The 16,552-nt window shown below is 44.8% G+C and overlaps 2 long non-coding RNA genes across 2 annotated transcripts; one reads left to right on the forward strand and one right to left on the reverse strand.

Annotated features, from left to right (window-relative positions):
* The first annotated feature begins 89 nt into the window (after positions 1-89).
* Positions 90-12,032, forward strand: LOC105535504. Its single transcript, XR_001005441.1, has 3 exons — positions 90-479; positions 4,440-4,539; positions 11,856-12,032. It is a non-coding gene; the product is annotated as an uncharacterized LOC105535504 (long non-coding RNA).
* Positions 4,412-16,209, reverse strand: LOC105535503. The gene is made up of 5 exons (XR_001005440.1): positions 15,839-16,209; positions 14,764-14,944; positions 11,648-11,720; positions 10,422-10,559; positions 4,412-4,838 (listed from the first exon to the last, which is right to left on the reverse strand). It is a non-coding gene; the product is annotated as an uncharacterized LOC105535503 (long non-coding RNA).
* Between the last annotated feature and the right edge of the window lie 343 nt (positions 16,210-16,552).

A 16,552-nucleotide genomic window follows, 5' to 3' on the forward strand; every position in this document is an offset into this window, starting at 1 on the left:
TGTTGACATCACTCAGGCCTTAATGACACAGACTAGGCACAACAGCTAGTGCCCTCATGGGTGCCTATTAATATTTTGGGTAAGTTGTGTTGTCCCATCCACCACTCTGTACAGTGATTCTGGAATTTGCTATTTGATACGAGCAAATGAAGAGATGGAAGGGGCTGTTCACCACTCAGGCTGCAAGCAAGCCTGTCGTGCCCATCTGCAAAGAGGACTCCTTGTGTGCCTCCAAAATGGCCTTGTCGTTAACTTGATCTGCTTGGACTGATTGCAAACAGTGGCTTAGCTTCCTCTAGACCAGAGGACATTCTGTGCTCCCAAAACAGAATGCTACACATGGGAACAAGGGAAAGGGAGGCTTTGAGAGGTCAGCCAGCAAGGTCCCTGCTTCAAGCCTAAAACCAGTGTAATTAGGTGAAGATTCAGCAGGATAAGGCTTTGCGAGGAATATCCCTAGCATGTCAAGGTGATCGCAGGTACGTGAATTGGCTCCTTTTGAGTCTTCCTACAACTCTTAGAGGCAAATAGGGCGGGTATTATTACTCTAGTTCTACCAAGGGAGAAACTAAGTTCTAGAAGTCAACTAAGGAAGTTATGTAACTTACTGGCAAACAGGACACAAGAAACCTCAAATTCCTGACATCTGTTCCAGTTTTTCCCATCACCCCATGTTGCCCTTCAGCAGGGCTTAAGCAAAACAGCCAATGCAAGTCCTAGCCTTTCCAGCTGGGCTGAAGTTAGAAACTGGCATGGATTTACCTTGGAGTAGCTGGGGCCTGGGAGGCTACATATACTGTTTCTACTTGCTCATATTGCAGGGCAAGGCTATATGGCTCAGCAGGGCTGAGACTATTTGGAGACTCTATTTTTACGTGGTCATGGTGAGGGGGAGTGCAAATGAGAAAAGGGTACAACAATTTGCATTTGTGTATGTGTGAGTGTGTGTGCATGTGCATGCACATGTGCACATGTCTGGGCACACAGATGAGAAGACATTACTGTCATGATGGCTGTTGCAGGTGGATGGAACAGGTTCCCTTGCAGGTCATCTGCAGCTTCATGGACACATTGTGGCTTCTTACCCAGAGATGCTTCTGCATCTCTGCCTGATGACTCTCTCTGGCCACAGAAATTTGTTAAGCCCCTGCATGGGGAAGCCCAGAACAGCATCAGAGTTAAAGGTGCCTGGAGCAACCCTTAACCAATGAAGGATGGAGCTGGTTTAAAAAATATATAATAAAGTCTTTTTTTTTTTTTAAACCCCCTGCCAACAGGAAAATCGACGTGTTTTCTACTCTACTTCTACCCAAGTGCTCTGTGCAGCATCCTGCTCATGAATACCCCCTTTATTGGCTAACCCGCCTCTCTCTATCTTGCTTCTCCAATCCCTCACTGTGTTTCTGGGGATCACATTCCCAGTAAACATTTGCATCTAGATTCCTGTTTCAGGAATTGAAACTAAGACAGTGGCCCGGTTCCTGCCTCCTGAGACTGCCTTTATGTGGTGGGTTTTCAGCCCCGCCAGATTCCTGCTGAGTGGCAGGTATGCATTTCCATGTTGGGCATTGCCCCCTTTCAGCCACTGGCCAGGAAGATTGTGGCTCTGGTAGAAATAATTATAGAGTTTGTCAGGTTGGAAGAATCTCATCTCCAGGAGGACCCCTCCAGTAGGCCAGCAAGGATAAGAAACAGAATGAAGATGGGTGCATGCCTGTGGTCTCAACTGGGGAGGCTGAGGTGGGAGGATCACCTGAGCCCGGGAGTTTGAGGCTACAGCGAACTAAGATGACAACTGCACTCCAGCTTGGGTGACAGAGACCCCATCTCAAATAAACAAGAAACAGTGAATGGAATTAAAACAGTGAATGTTCATTAAAAACAATGCCAAATTGAAGCAAGCTTGGAGTTTTCTTGTTGAGCACATGGGCTCCTGAGCAGGTGCAGCCTCAGCTACTCCTCATTACCTTTCACCAGGCAAGCCACGCCTGTAAGAGCTCACTTTCACGGCGCATGTCTGGATTGACTTACTATCTGAATTTCTCTTAGTGCTGCAGCAGGAGAGTCCTCTGCAGCATAGGAAGGTAGCATCAGAACTCCCTGGGGTAGCATCAGGTTTCTGGATGATGCATTCCTATCAGTTCTCCTGAGTTCCAGCAGACAGCAGATTCGACTTGCAACCAAACAGACATATGAAAGTAAATGTGCACTCCTAACATTTTGTAACCTGCCTCCCACAAAACAGAAGGCACTCTTCCCTTTGCCTTATTCCCTGCCTTGCTCTTGACATTTTTACAGCCGACTTTGCATTTCTGACACCTCCCACTTGAATTGGCTTCTGGTCTCTCCTGGCCTGAGAATCCTAGTCACGTGACCCATCCCAGTGCACACTCTCGGCTGTCTTTACGGCCAGGCCACACTCCTCCTTGCCTTGACATTTAGGGCCTGTCATTTCTTTTCCTCTTCTGCTCCAATAAATCAGGACCAGTCAATCAACATTCACTGCCCCCTGGGTGGTGTTTAGGGAAGCTGATGCTGGGCTGAGGAGGCTTTTCTGTGTGCATGGGGGTTGAAAGCAAGCATTGCCTTTCTGCTCCCATCCTGTGGCTTAGCGACAGTGAGAATGAAACCCTGGGCAAGAGCCCAGGCTCCATGTTCAGGTGTTTTGTCTGACTTGTACAAAGCTGAGTGCTCAACCCAGACAAAGCAACAATGGCCTGCTCCTGGGTGCTGCCTTGTTTATAGGTCAGACCCGTGCCACTGGTTTAGCTCGTTCACCTCAGAAAGTCTGATGTGGAATGGAATGATCAGCAGCCTGAAGACACAGAGGCTGTGCCAGTTCTGGCCCTCCCTGCCTCCCATACCACATGCTGGAACGTGGGTTTAATCCAGCCTAGAAGCAAAGGGGAAGCAAATCTCTTGAGTGCCTAGTGGCGGGTGTTAAGTAATGCCCACTTCAAGGGCATGAATGTATGGGAGGATAAAGTCATCAGAAAGAGAGAAAGCAGAAAGCAAGGGAAGATAGGAAATGGGAGAGATCAAAATGAGAAAAGAGGAAAATGAATACACAAAGCGATCATTAGGCAGAGGAATAGCTGGCTGCCACTTACAACTCTTTGAGTGGCACTGATGCCATTTGTTATCCATCCCTGTTTCAAAGTGGAGTCAGGAGCTAGTAGATGCATGTGCTCTCTCCAGAGAAGACACACAGCTCAGATTTTCAAACCATGTTGCCTCCCATGGTTCCCTATATTAGAATTCAGCACAACTCTACTTGCTCAACTGTGAGAGGTCTTAACCAAAGGGTTTGAAGATGCTTTATAAAAAATAAATAACCTCTGTAAAGGTAAGATGATATATTTTTCCTCCTGTTCACCACAAGACTTGAATACACACTATCAGCACAACCCCCAAAGGTAATTTTAAGATGCAGGTTTAGAAGATTCTTTCCAAAAGAGACCATGACAGGTAGGCTGATCATAATATCTGGCACATAGTAGGTGTTCAATTTAATGTCTGAAATTGAGTTAGTGAATGATTGAATATGAGAGACAGATTAAGAAGAATATTTTAACAAGAAGATACTTGAGTAGTTAACACTGATATTTTTTCAGAACATCTGATTGTTTCTGTTCTGGGCCTCATGGATTTAAGGATGAGTGAGCTTTCTAAGTGCACATTCACTGGCTGGCCTGAGATCACACATACATGCTCCAGGGTGCTAAGTGCAAGGAAGATTTGGACAATGCACAGTAATGGCAGAGGGTGAACCTGGCCAGGAGATTCTGGAGAGGTCTCTAGAAAAGCAGGTTCCAAAGCTGCTGAGGTCTCACCAAGCAGACCAGGCCCTGGAAGACAAACATAAAGATAGCAAAGGTATGAAACAGCCTATTGTGTCAGAGAGGTGCAATAGAATGGCTTGGTCAAATCAGAGAAGAGTGTCTGTGTGTGGGTGAGTGTTGGAGGGTGGGGCAACCACTGACCTTTTTGGTCACCATAGGTTTTTCAGTGCCTTCTATGTGACCAAACACTGGCATTCGTAGGTTCACTTATTTAGCTCCTCCAGGGAAGCTGAAATCCCATGTATAAGCTATTGCCTTGTCATCTGGGAGGGTGTGTGTATACCCATGTCTCCCTAAGGACTCATGGTTTATGGTAGAGGAGAATGATCTTTTATTTTCAAATCGCCTCATGGTGCTTATCTGGTTTCTAGTCTGTATTTCACTCTGCTGTGAACTACCTTGGGGCAAAACCTTCCTGCTTTTTGAGCACAGTGAGCACAAAAGAGTTTTACTGAACGGATGGATGCATGGGTAGACAATGGCCGGACAAGACAGGTGACTGTTCAGAATCCTATGAAAGCCCTTAAGCTCTGCTGTTCTCTCTTAAGACAGGAAAATTCATTTTTTTAATCATGAGCGCTCTTTGCTTATTACTAGCATTGCAAGTTCTCCCCCGAGGCGCAGAGCCCAGAAGAAATCATCATGGAATGAAAAGAGTCAAGGTTGGAGCCCCCAGAGAACTTAGCAAGAATGCCAAGTAAGGGCTGTACAGGAGGGTGGCCAGCACAGGCCCTGAGGCCTGGGAGGAAGGGGAAGGGCTTGGAGGCTTTGCAGACCCTCAGACTCTTGGGCCCCCAGCAGTACCCACAGACACAAGTCCCAGTGCTGGAATATTGTGCACACATCTGCTGCAGAATACCCTGGGAGCCAAAGGATTTGATGAAGCTCAAATCAGAGTAGATAGAAGGCAATTATGTTTTTGCATCCTCGGCTCCTGCCACCCTGCAGCTCCCTGGGGATGCACTTGTGGCATTTGGGTGTTTTTCTCACAAAGGCCTAGAGAGAGAAAAATAGCCACTCACCATCTAATAAATTATCCATCATGTGACCACTTCTGCCGGCCTTGTTCTGACACCTCTCCCCTTCTGATTGTAGACAATAATTACCCTCTAATTGCTAAGATAATCTTGCTTATGGAGCTACAGCAGCAATGAAAAGCTGTCATTTGTTATGGCTCGTCCTGAATGTTGATTTAAGCAGAATTACACCTCAGTTCAATCTGAAGAGCAACACCCACTCAAATGAGGCACGGTCTTTGGAAACCTGGAACTGGGCGCCACAGCATGTTTCTAGCTTCTCTCCTGGCCTAAGGGCTATACCTGACTTGAGAGAGGTCACTCATCAGCCCCTCCACAAACAGGGCCCTGCAGTGGGATGGATCCCTTTGTGTCTGAGGGCCACCCACCCGCAGTGGATAGAGAATGACTGCAGGAGGGCAGAGGGTGCACCTAATGCCCCCAACCAACAAGTGGATTTCCCTGCAATTCACATCGGCCTTTGACCCTGTGCCATTATCTCTTTTCTCAAAGCACATAACTGAATGGCAGAAAAATATCACAAATCATTAACGTGATCAGTGTTTATTGGACACCCCATATTCACATTGCTTGGTGCTGGATGCGTACAGCCTGTGAAGCTTATTTTCCTGCAACATGAGCACAGAGTCTGTGTGGAAGGCACAGGGCACATATGGAAATCTGCGGCAGTAGCATCGGACACGCTAACGAGCATCAATTTTCAGATGGGGTAAAAGGGAGGAAGAGCTTGAGAGAAATGCCTGAGTGTGAGCTGCAGGGCAGGCTTGCCAATATAGGTCACTTGGTTGAATACTTCATTTATCTAATTCTATTTATTGAGGACCCACTAAGTGACAAGTATGGAACAAGGCACCAAGAATTTTAAAAATAATGGACCATTGCCCAGAGATTTGGAAGAACTCACATTCTGCTGAGAATTGAAGTGTGAATATACTATATAAATAATTGGAATACAATATCCATGGAGAGTAGGGAGTATTAGGAAAGCATCAAAGAAAGGCTGATGGATTCAGCCAGAGGGGATGGGAGCTAGCTTTGAATTAGGCCTGGAAAGGTTGGTGAACTTTTGAAAGGTTGGCTGCAGGCATTTTTGGCCTGGAAGCTGGAAGGGCATGGAGTAGTTAAAGTAATGTGAAGTAGTTCTGTGCGACCAAAGAGCATCTGGGGCAAGGCGTAGTGAGGGGATGCAGCTGGAGAGAGGCTGAGAATAGCTAGTTCTGAGAGCTTTTGAGTGTCCTGTGAAGGATGTGGGCTTTACATAACCGGCTCTAGGTAAACAGAGGATGTACACAGCCTCACTCTGGCCAGTGTGGAGGGGACTGGATGGAAGGAGGGAAGGCCAGGGCTAGCAAGGCCTGCAGGAAAGTGGGCAACATTACTGGAGTTGCAGGAAAACCTTTCAGAGATGCATGGGAGATGGAGTTCATTCGGCTCTTATGTTGTTTTTCTCTCTTCAATGCCTTTCGGGTACCCCTACACACAGTTATCTTATAATTCTCCTAATTTTCTTATTCTGGAAGCCTTTCCATATATTTCTCTTGGGCTCTGAGTTCTATTCTCTATTTCTGTAATGTTAGGCTGCATGATCAGTTTTGTCTTTGGTTGGGGATGAGACACACCAGGGTGCACACTCAAGTTAGTGGAAGTTTCCTACCACAGGCTGGACTCAATCTGAAGTCCCTTTTTATGGTCGAAACAACTCTTTTCAAGTTGGTAGATTCTCACCTGAAGCAGAAGTTATTTGCTTAAGGATCTGGACCCCTTTCTACGTACTCCATCAGGGGTGTTAATCATTCAGGGGTCAAAGGTCAGCTGGCCTATAAACACAAATTTACGGGACACCTGCTGTTTACACATCACACTGTTATTCCAGGTTGTGTTCAAGAAAGAGTCTAGACTCTGAGTCTCTGCAAAAGTCCTTTTAATCCCTTCCACTGCCAACAATGCTTGCTGCTGGCTTGGGACAGCCTGCCTATGTGCTGTTGCAAAATGAATCTCTCTTAAAACACTCACAAAACCTGACACATGTCAGTCAGTTGGACTCCCAGCACCTGCCAATGGACATAGAAACAAGAGAAGGGCTGGTTTCTGGACTGCCTTCCAGATAATAAATCTAGCCATACGGAGGAAGCAGCCTCTCCTTTGGAGATGGTAAATCAATTTTCCTAAAACCAAACAAATCTGCATTTCTCTGAGCCTGTTTTTCCCATTTCCCAAAGTTAACATATTCTGGATAATAAAACAAAAGGAAAATACTAGGTTGATGCAGCACCTCCTATGTATGTGATTATCTGTAAAACATCATACTGGGTACAATAGGCTCATAAAGAAACCAAGGCTTGGCCTCTGACCTCATGGACCTTATATTCTACTTGGAGATGTACAGAGCTGGATTAATACATTTAGGGGCTCCAACCTGAAATGATTACAGTCCTTCCCACCCATATACAGGTACTTAAAAAAAAACCTAGAATTCATGTGTAAGCAAAATTTCTGCATGTTCTTATTGTAAAACTCTGGTTAAGTTAATTGAATTGACGATAAGCTTTTCTCGTGCTCTGGTATCCTTGTTTTGTTGGTGTTCTAAGCATGGGCTTCATCTATGTACTAGTAACCTGGATGGGCCGTAACTATGCACATCAGAAGCTGTAAAACTGTATATACCAGACAATATTACAAGAAGAAAAGTACATGGTGAGTCCCTGTGTCATTCAGGGTTCTCCAGAAAAACAGAACCAAGAGGAGAGGGGTGTGTGTGTGTGTGTGTGTGTGTGTGTGTGCGTGCGTGCCTGTGTGTGCTGAGAAAGAGGGAGAGAGAGTTTTATTTCAAGGAATTCACTTAAGTGATTGTGGGGGTGGCTTGAAAGTCTAAAATTTGTAGTGATGGATAGCAGGCTGGAAACTCAGGCAGAGGTGAAGGTACACTCCACAGGCAGGATTTCTTCTTCCCCAGGGAAACCTCAGTTCTGTTCCTAAGGCTTTTCACTGACTGAATGAGGTCCACCCATACTAGTGACAATAATCTCCTTCACTTAAAGTCAAGTGATTGTAGATGTTAATCATATCTACAAAATATTGCCATAGCAACACCTAGATAAGTGTTTGATTGAGTAACTGGCTACAGCCTAGCCAAGTTGACACATAAAACAGACCGTCACAGTCCCCAGTAAAGGTGTAGCCATGAGCACTCTGGATGGTCAGAGATGGGAATCTGAGGATGTGATAGCTGGAAGCGAATTTAGAGATCACCAAATTTAATCTTCATGCACAGGGAAAGTGCCTGCCGTGCTTGGTTTGTATGAAGTATTGAAAACAGGTTTTCCCAATCCAGTAACATGTTTTACATGAGGGATTCAAGTGGACTTTCACAGAGGCACGGGGTCTGGATTCTTTCTTGATCAGGGCATGGTGAATCAGAATGTACAAATAGCAGATGTCCAAATAATATTTTTTAATTAGATCACATTGGATCTAGGCCTGAGGCTTAGTCCTATCCTTTGAGGACAGGATTCAAGACTATCGTTTCACTGATATATATCCCTAGGGCCTAGCCTAGTCTTGGTACGTAATAGGTGCTCAAAAGCATTGGTGGAATTCATTAATAGAATGAATGCATGGAATTCAGGCCAGTTGGATGTGCACTATCCTGATTCTATCATAGGAATGTAGACAGAGAAAGGAATTATTCTAAGCATGAATCTGAGTTTCCTCATCTGTCGGATGGAAATGCTAATATATTACCTTTCTAACAGGTGTATCCAAAGGAGTATCTAAGCAAATACATCTAATTATCACAGCGCTTGGCATATAGTAGATGCTCAATAATCAGTAGTGATTACTATGACAATATTTCTTTTTTTTTTTAACTCTTTTTTTTTCATTATGCTTTAAGTTCTGGGGTACATGTGCAGAATGCAGTTTTGTTACATAGTTATGCACATGCCATGATGGTTTGCTGCACCCATCAACCTGTCACCTACATTAGGTATTTCTCCTAATGTTATCCCTCCCCTAGCCCCCCACCCCCCAACAGGCCCCAGTGTGTGATGTTCCCCTCCCTATGTCCATGTGTTCTCATTGTTCAACTCCCACTTATGGGTAAGAACATGCGGTGTTTGTTTTTTTTTGTTCTTGTGATAGTTTGCTGAAAATGATGGTTTCCAGCTTCATCCATGTCCCTGAAAAGGACATGAACTCATCCTCCTTTATGGCTGCATAGTATTCCATGGTGTATCTGTGCCACATTTTCTTTATTCAGTCTATTATTGATGGACATTCGGGTTGGTTCCAAGTCTTTGCTATTGTGAATAGTGCTGCAATAAACATACGTGTGCATGTCTTTATAGTAGAATGATTTATAATCCTTTGAGTAGATGCCCAGTAATGGGACTGCTGGGTCAAATGGCATTTCCAGTTCTAGATCCTTAAGGAATCGCCACACTGTCTTCCACAATGGTTGAACTACTTTACACTCCCACCCACAGTGTAAAAGCGTTCCTATTTCTCCACATCCTCTCCAGCATCTGTTGTGTACTGACTTTTTGAGGATCGCTATTCTAACTGACGTGAGATGGTATCTCACTGTGGTTTTGATTTGTATTTCTCTAATGACCAGTGATGATGAGCATTTTTTCATACGTCTGTTGGCTGCATAAATGTCTTTTTTTGAGAAGTGACTATAACAATATTTCACACAATACAACTCTTGTAGATGCTGGAGGTGCCATGCTCAGAGCACCTTTACCAGCCATGCACCCATCCTCCAGCTCTGGATACTGTCAACAGCTCACAGCTGCCCACTTTTCCAGAGAATTGCTCTCTACTGAAATAAGAGATGTGTTCACTAGGAGGTTATGGGTTCCTGTCCCCAGGGGGATAGCCCACAACCAATGACTGATCCACACAGAAAGACAAAGGGTTGGCCAACCCCATAGCTCAAGGTGATCAGGCTGCAGCCAGTCTCCAGCTGAGCTCTCCTCTAGCTTTTCTTCCTGCTTATTATGCTCCTCTCACTCCCTTTCTCCTGAGAGCATGACCTCAGTAAATCACTTGACCAAGAGTCCTTGTCTTAGACTCTGCTTCTAGGGAACCTAACAAGACACTGTTACTTGGAGACAGCCGCCAACTTTTTGCCTGTGCAATAATGCCATTTTCTGGTTGTGATTCTGATATTCAGACCCCTGAGTGAGTCTCTGCCACGAAATGTTCTTAGCTAGAAGAAGAACACGGCCTTGCAACTGCAGCTGGCAGCTGGCACTTGGCTCATCCACAGCTAACCTCCTCAATCAGCGAGGCTGGTGTACTCATCTTCTTTGTGTTACATTTTGCCTAATTCTGCCTGCCCGAGTCAATTCAATCAGCCTAGCTTGTTCCGTAAACCAAATAATCACAAGTTCAACCACCAAGGCTTGAATTTCAGGGAAAACATTCACTCACTCACTCATTCATTCATTCCTCCAACAGTTATGGAGTGTTGTCCACAAAGCCACGTACTGAAGATGTAGCTACTAACATAGATAAGACATGCCCTCTGGGAACTCACAGTCTGGAGGGAGAAATGGACAAATAAATAGGCAACTGCAAAGGCGTCTGTGATCCATTCTGTAATATGATGCTATGAGAACACAGAGGAGATGAGCCAGGATGGAGGTCAAATGGATTGGTCTTCATTGCGGTTGACCTAAACAGAAATAAATAGAATAGATATCCCTTAGCACACTGCAAACCAAAGTGGTTACGTCAAAGAAGAAGGTGTCACATGTACAAAGATGTGTAGTTTTAAGCACAAAGAATGGTTGCCTAGTGATGGACAGAATAAAGAGATATAAATGCAAAAGGACTCTGCCTTCTGTGTTATTACTGCTGTAGCTTTTCTCCCACTCACTCACTCACTTCCTGGGACTCAAAGAAAGTGCAGCTGAATTAGATGGTTTTTAGCTGGGGAATGGCTAGATCAGTGGAAATCACAACTGAGTTCTCCCACTGCTTTTCTATCCAACAGCACTGTGGATAACCCGCAGACAAGGTCAGGATGCAGTGGTCTCACTGCACGGCTGCCTTATTATTGCTTATTCCTCCTGTGCCATTCATCAATCTACTCTGGCAAGACATGCAGAGGTTATAGCCTAATTATGAGGTTAGGAATGTTAATTGTTCTATGTTGACATTAGTGTAGCTGGTGCTAATGGGAAACTAATTACTACTCTGTGCCTTTACGGCCATTTTCATTGCCCTCTTGTGGTTTTGTAGTTATTTGGCTATAGATGGTAATGACTTAATATGTGGCTGCTGTTATTGCTTTGACTGTACAATTGGGAGAGTAAGAAAAGAGGAGGTGTTTTGGAGAAGTCGGAGCCTTTTAAATACTTTCACTTTTCTTAAGGTTTTTTTTTTTTTTTTCTTTGCAAGGGGTTTCCTTGGGCAGTAAGAATGTGAAATTCTAAAAATACCAGTGTTTTGGTGTTTCAAGGACCCCAAGATCTTACTCATAAGTCAGCTGTTGTTGATCATGTGCTGGGCTCTGAAAGATGAGGAGTGCTCCCGGTCTCTCTGAATGCCACCTCCCACCCACTTTCCTGAGCTGTAGGCCCAGAGGTCAATCTAGATCTCTCCATGTCACTTATTCTCCAGTGCCCCACGTCCAGTCACTCTCGAAGCCCATTGATTGTATCCTGAGCATCTCCCTTCTGTTGCCTCTTCTCTGGTGCTGATCACGGCTCTGCTTATCTATCTTTTCCTTGGACCACTGATTGGCAACCACCAACTTACCAGTCTCTGCGCCTCTATTTTCAGACTCTATTTTTGGTTCCTGGTATAAAATCCTCCAATGGCTCTTCTTTGACTACAAAATAAAATACAAACTCCTTTTCAAGACACTTCAAGAGCTAACCCTTGCCCACCTTTTTAACTTCTTCTTCCACATTTCCTTCTCGTTTCCAATAGCCCCATGTAGCACTCATTATTTGTTCTTCTCCAGGTACATCATGCTATCTCCTCCCGCCTCCATGCTGGCGCATATGCCGCCCTTCCTCCCTGGAATGCCCTCATCTTCCAGAGGCTGCTCCATTTCAGAGCCTTCCCTGATTCATCCAGGCAAATTAACAGATAATAACTGTTTTATCTACTAAATATTAAACTCTCTCAAGGCAGGGTCTATATTTGCCTTATTTACCACTGTGGTCACAAGCCTGTTATATCACCTGGCCTATGGAGAGTACACACTAAATATTCAACATAAGGAACTGAAAAAGTCTGTATTATGGTTTGGATATAGTTTATTTGTTCCCACCAAACTCATGTTGAACTTTGACCCCCATTGTGGTGGTGGTGGGAGGCGGGGCCTAATGGGAGGTGTTTGGGTCACGGGGGCAGATCCCTCATGAATGGCTTGTCATGGTTCTCACCAAGTGACTGAGTTCCTGCTCTGGGGAGGCTAGACTAGTTCTTGTGAGAGTGGATTTATTTCCAAAAGAGTGCGTTGGTATAAAACCCAGAGTGCCTTAGGTTTTGCCTCTCTTCACAAGTATTCGCTTCCCCTGTGATCTTCTCTGCCATGTTTTTTAACCCAGCACGTGGTTCTCACCAGATGCTGAGCAGATGTTGGCACCATGCTTCTCGTACTTCCCAGACTGCAGAGCTGTGAGCTAAATAAACCTCTTTTCTTTATGAATTACCTAGGCTTAGGTATTCTATTATAGCAGCATTGAACAGACTTAGGAAAGTCCTCAAGGCAAGACATACTTTTGATATCTACTTAGACACACAGATTAAAAGGTTACATAACCACATCTCTTTCTAGAGATAGGTTGCAAATGAATGTTTTCGTGCATAACATTTCAAGTAATACATTGAAACCTCATCAGTTCAGACTAATGGGAGCAGGAAAGAAAAAAGTTCTTTTAAATTTGTGGTATATTTCAATTTCAGGCTTTTTACCTCAGGCCAGTTTATTTCAATATCTACCAAGCACCTACCATGTGCTAGGTATGGTCCTGGACACAACACTGGCTATATGAACATAAATATGACACGGTTCCTGACTTGGAGATGCCTAAAGCCCTTTGATAAATGCCTTTCTGTAGACTTAATACACCTATATTCACTCTAAATATAACTTGTTTCTTTAAATCATATGGTCATCTCTGCCTGGTTTTGTCTGGAACTTTCCTTCCTGCCTTGCCTATTTGGCTAATTATTACTTGCCTTTCCCACATCAAAACCTTCTCTGGCTAAGACCACACCTCTCCTTCTCTTCCTCCTTTCCCTCCCCAGAATCATTCTCTCTGTTCCTCTTCTGTTTCCCCAGGGCCTTCCCTGTAGTCCTGTCCACTGCACCATCCTCACTCCTTTCCCGCTATTCTGTGTGTTCCTTCAGGGCAGTGACCATCATTTTATTCTGTCTTTCTAGCACAGTGGCTGACACATGGGAGATGCTTAATGATTTTTGATGTTGTTACAATGAATGAATAAATAAATGAAGCTAGAATTTTTAACCGGAGATCCTGGAAGCCTCTTTTTAATGAATTGTTTTGTAATTGGGAACACTCACTCTTAGAGACCTAGGTCTCCAAAGTTCCTCAGTTTTCTCCCCTAGTCAACTAAGTTAACATCTCTTAGAGTATCTTATTACCTCAGGATTTTATCAGATTCAGCCATAGGAAATTGCTATGTTTTGTGCATCAAAAACAGCTGAATATCAGCACATCATTCAGATGGTTCAAACTAATACTTAACAAATCTGCTCAATACTAATGGTGCCAAGGTAAACATCAAAGTGTCCATATTCAAATGTTCTAGGTTCCAAATGAGAAGACTGGTTTCCTTACCTCATTCTGGGTCTCCCTGGCTTATGTTTCCAAAGCTATTCAGAATGATCTGCTAAGCCTGTTGCTTCTTTCCGCTTTCCTGACTGGGTCCACAAATGCTTAGAGAGCTGTGCAGAAATCATCCTTTTTAGAGTCACTCATGAAAGGTTAGCACTTACAGCCAGTTAGCAAAAGCCCAGTACAAAGCAAATGTATAATAATTGTCTTTGTATACCAAGTGGCACAATAACTGTTATTCATGCCATAGAGAGAATATCCAGTTGTTGGATGGAAGGGCTTGGGAGATGGTAGTTTGGTGAGGTCCCAATCTTTCTGGAAAGACAGTCACATTGCTTGTCCTTGGGACTTTAACTCTGCAGCCCTGCTCTTGTCCTATGTGGCCAACTTTCCCCACACCTCACCCCAGGACCAAGCTTTTGTGAGCTTCACAGCCTTTGCTCCATTTCCAAAGCAAGTGGTGCCACTGACTCTCAGCCTCTTGCCTCATTTCCTGTCTATGTCACTTTCACCTCTTAAATCTCACAACCAATATTTCTCCACAGGAATCACCCAAGACTTCTCTCCTTCATGGAGCCTGCATTTTCTCTGGTCACTCAAAATACCATTTCAGGATGTGTTGACAGATCACTTGGGACCCAACCCCCAGCACTACTTTTACTTGGCTGATGTTGTCCGGTGCCCCTCTCTGTTCTTTACCAGCCCCAGAGACAATGATTGACAGCTATCTGATCCAAAGGGGCAGGAAAAGGGATGAGAACACAGGCCTGCTTCCCAAAGGATCTTCCTTTTGCCATCGGTCAGGTTCAAATGTCATATAACATTGGTCAAAACTCAGCCTCCACTCACCTCCCTCCTCACACTCCATATTCCCCAGGCTGACCTGGAAAGGTGGAGGAAAAGAAGGCAGAAGGGAGAGGCGAAGCCCAAGCACCTGAGTATTTTTCTCAGGCAAGACTCAGGACTGCTCTGGACATTCAGAAGCTGAGTGTCCAAGTGTGCTGTGTAGTTCAAGGCCACCACCACTGCAGAGGCCAAGGACACCTTAGTAGGAACTCTAACCTGGCTCCCAGGGAGAGCTGCTTCCAGATTTGCCCTGTAGGCAAATTCACTCTTTTCACCCTCTAAACAAATAAGTCCTTGCTCCCATTTCCCATGATTTAGTCTTCAGTTTAAGTCTTTGGTCTCCTCCGGTCTATCAGCTCCCATCTCTCTCCCAGTCTTTTTCTTTATTCTGTGACATCTGTTGAATAAGGCACATAGGGTTTGTAGTCACTGTACTGTTCCTTGTGATTGTGAGGTAACAGGCTAATATTATCACTTTCTCAGAAAGTCTTCAAAATTATCATGTGGAGGTGATGCATTCATCTGCTGGGAGGTGTCTGTGTGGTCAGGTAAGATGATGGCTACATTCCATTCCAATCCTGTCATTCAATCGTTCTTCCTTAATGGGCAGCTCCAGGGAGCCACCAAGGGACGTGATAGTCCAAAGCATTCAGCTAAAACGGAATTCCAAACATGGTACCCACAACTTGGGTTTCTAATCTTCCATTTGTACATCTGCATGTAGTCTGTCTCTGATTTAGGGTTTAGGTTCCTCTGTATTTTTCTTTTTTTCTTCTCCTGCCCTTTGAGAGTTTAATAAAAGTCAGAGGCATCTTGTAAATGGTGTCTCAAGAATCATTATCAAAGACACCTCTTGCACAATAATATATAGTACAAACACTAATGTGTGTGGCTTTATCAGCTAGATTGCATGAACGTAAAACAGCTCCCACACTTTTTAGCTGGAAAGGTATTTAACGTCTCCGTGCCTCAGTTTATTTGCCTGTAAAATAGGAATTATAATAGGATGTACCATAGTGTTCACCGTGAAGATTAAGTGACTTAATGTATACAAGCACTTACAACAGTCTTTGGCAAATAGATGACAACATATATATTATCCGTAATAATTGGTGGAAATATTTATTCTCTCTCTTAAGAGTGTTCCTCTGCAGTTTAGAACTCAGGGATCCCCTTGAAGATGCCCCCGGATCTCCCGAAGTCTCTGGGCCTCTGAGAATCGCTAGTTTAGCAGAAAAAGTCCCAGACAAGAGGTCAGAAGACCTGGGAATGTTCACAGCCCCACATATACCACTAAGAGCCAACCACGGGCCAGTCCTTTTACTAGATTTTTCTGTCAGTTTACGAATTCTTCACCAGTTATGCAAGGTGGCTATCTTTTCCCCATTTCACAGACAAAATTAACTCAGAAGTGTTTAATGACGTAGTTAATGCTAGAAGCAGAAAACACGGGTCTGTCTGGAGCCACTATTAAGATCCCCCTTTAAAATCCCGCCACATGACTCTGAGAGTCAATCTGTCTTATTTCTGTCGGCGTCAAACAGGAATATCACCACCCTGCCCACCTCGCAGGGTGAGATTCCAACTAGAAAGTGTTTATGCAAGTCCGCCGTGGGTCGCGAAACGGCTGCTGGCGTTGGAACAGAGATGCCAAACACAGTAAACGTCAAGGAGAAGCGAGGCAGCTGGAGCCGAGCCGAGCCGAGATTTGGGATCCCTCCTCCAGGCCCGAGGCCGAGGTCGGGCGCGCGGCTGAGTGGCAGGCGCATTAGCCAATAGAGCTGCAGGAGGTGGCGGGGGCGGGGCTGCCCTTTGGCCGCGCTCGGCCTTGTGGGAGAGCTAGCGGCCGCAGGCTTGTGTACGCCGGTCTCGGCGTTGCGGATGGTCAACAGAGAGCCGCGGTCTGTGGGGCGTTGTCTAATCTCAGAGCGCTGAGGGCGGGCACCGGGAATCCTGGCGTTAGGCCAAGGGGCCTGGCGAAAGCCCGTTAACGAGAACTGCAGGC

This window comes from Mandrillus leucophaeus, unplaced genomic scaffold (genome assembly GCF_000951045.1).
Source record: "Mandrillus leucophaeus isolate KB7577 unplaced genomic scaffold, Mleu.le_1.0 Scaffold147, whole genome shotgun sequence".
Lineage (NCBI taxonomy): Eukaryota > Metazoa > Chordata > Mammalia > Primates > Cercopithecidae > Mandrillus > Mandrillus leucophaeus.